General features: G+C 49.9%; 1 long non-coding RNA gene across 1 annotated transcript in view; it reads left to right on the forward strand.

Annotated features, from left to right (window-relative positions):
- The window catches only part of LOC107183875, a 12673-nt gene extending 11517 nt beyond the window's left edge, over nt 1–1156 (forward strand). The window contains exon 3 of the long non-coding RNA XR_001514686.1: nt 1125–1156. This is a non-coding gene — a long non-coding RNA (uncharacterized LOC107183875). The remainder of the gene's footprint in view (nt 1–1124) is intronic.
- Nucleotides 1157–2448: the final 1292 nt, after the last annotated feature.

Here is a 2448-nt window from a genome sequence, read left to right on the forward strand (position 1 = left end):
ACATGCCTGAACCTCTAGTACATGGAACCGCAAAAAGAGGGTACACAGCACAAATCTTGTCCTCTGTGTACTGGGTCCCCAGCTCTCTGTCATTTTCTCTTCCTCCAACCTCACTCCACCTGCTCTTGATCCTCCTAGATTCTGAGTCCATTGCCCTTTTTCCATTTATATCTTCACCTTGCCTAATGACCTTGACCCTCCAAACCCTTCCTTCAGCTATAGATACTGTGATTGCCTCCCAGCTAACAACTTTCTGGTGTCTCCTCCCAGCCTGAATGTCTCCCGGTTTGGCTATGCCCTGGAGGCCTCACAGTCATCTAGCTCACCCTTCCTGAGTTATATGCTGATGAGGCCACCCAACTTCCAGAGCAGGAAAAGAATAAGGAGAGCTGAGGAGAAGTCTCAGGGACATTAGGAAGGGGCAGGATGGTGCCCCTCCTTCAAGAGAGGAGAACTCACCCATCCCACTTTCAAAGGAAGATATCCTGAACCTCCTGGGAATAGAGCTTGAGTCCCCTCCTAGTAAACTTTTGGGGAGACCTTGGTGATGCCAGGAGTTTTAGGAGGCTCAAAAGAGCTGTACATGTGTTTCATGAAGAGTCAAGTGACAAATCAATCAGGTTCTCATTTAAGTTGAGTGTCAGTGCTTCCTAGATTACCTTGCCTATAATAGTGTGACCTCTGTGTAGTATTCTTAAATTCTTGCATGTTTCTGAAATCTGGGGTCTCCCTGCTTCCAGGTTTGGTCCTCTCAAATTCACCTTCAAAAGTGGCCAGAGACCCTACCATTTGCCTGCTGGGAACCCCTCGGTGGTTTCCTACACCACCAGCTCCTTGGTCTGAACACAGGCCCTGCAGGACCAGGGCTGCCTACTCATCTGTTTAGGTATCTGTCTCCCTCACAAGACTCTCCTGAGGCAGGGCCTATGTCTTCCTTTTTCCTGTGTCCCTGTCACCAAGAATCACATCCGACACATGGTGGACACTTCATAAATGGTGATTGTATCAATTGATAATTAATTAATATCAGAGACAAAGTGCTCCTGATTGGAGTCTAGTCCTGCTTCTTTAACTTCTCATCTTTCTGTGAGGAAAAAAATTAAGTGACTTCACTGTGTTTTCAGCTGGTGAACCTCCACAGGCCTGGACCTTGCTGAAGTTCACAGACCTTGGGGATGAGGCATCTGGGACTTCCTCCACCATCACTGTCGGCCAGGCTGAGGTCCTTGAACTCACAACCTGCCCTGGTTGGAGATGTGGAAAATAGCTAGTAGCCACTGCAAGTTCGCAGCCAAGGAGATGTTTTTCTAGCCTGAACCCTCACACCCAGACAGTCCCCAGAGATCCTGAGGCCAAATGAATGTCCGTTTGTACAGGAACTTGACTCCCTACAGAGGCCACCCTAGCACCAAGCCCACCCCTGTCTCACTCCCCAATGCCCAGCCTCTGACGCCCACTTCCTCTTCCGTGTTCCACAGCAGTGAGGTCTTCTGGAACGCAGGCTGGCTTCTGTTCCCACTTGCCTTCATTCCAGAATGCCTCATGGAAAGATTTCCACTTCTCCGTTGTCTCCCATGAATGCGGGATCCTCTGCTGTCCAGAAAGCCAGGAGGCTCTCAGGCCCTCGGCAGGTCGCAGTTCCAAAGTTCTCCCATCGGTGGTTCTTGGCCGAGTGAAGCAGTAGCAGCAGTGCTTCCCACACAGACCCTCCTCACACCCCCAGGCTCAAAATAGCCCAGCAGTGGGAGCACAGGGCAAAGGTCAGAACTACCCCGAGGACAAGCAGGCACTTGGCTTGTCCACTCGATGACATTTCTGCTAACTTGGGCCCCTTTGTGAAAGGCACCTTCTCTGGCAGGCAGCTGAAATTAGGGTGTTGGGGAGGCGGTGTGTTTATAATAGAAAGAGCACAGACTATGGAGCCAGACGGTCCAGGTTTAGTTCCTTGCCACGGGCTGTGGGATCTTTAGGGAGTCATCGAACCGTTCTGAGCGTCCTTCGAAGATAGACAGACCGGAGTCTGCCACATAGATGGCAGGCAAGTAGAGAACCAGAGGAGTTATGCCTTCCCTGAGTGGCAGGTTCTTCACCCCTGAAAACCAGAGCAGCCTGAACGGCATGGCTCAGTGGTTGATTGTCAACCTATGGGCCAGGAGATCAGGGTTTATTTGATTCCCGGTCAGGGCACATGCCTGGGTTGCAGGTTTGATCTCCACTGGGGGGTGTACAGGAGGTAGCCAATCGATAATTCTCTCTCATCATTGATGTTTCTATCTCCCTCTTCCTTCCTCTCTGAAATCAGTAAAAAAAATATATATATATATTTAAAAATAAATAAACAAACAAATAAATAAAGTAGAGCCCAACTATTCCCTCTGAATCTTCTCAGCAACTCCCTGGAGCTCCGAGGGGTGGAATAGCTTTCCAAGATCCCACAGGCAGGAGAGG

Source organism: Myotis davidii, unplaced genomic scaffold (assembly GCF_000327345.1).
Source record: "Myotis davidii unplaced genomic scaffold, ASM32734v1 scaffold79, whole genome shotgun sequence".
In the NCBI taxonomy this organism is placed as follows: Eukaryota; Metazoa; Chordata; class Mammalia; order Chiroptera; family Vespertilionidae; genus Myotis; species Myotis davidii.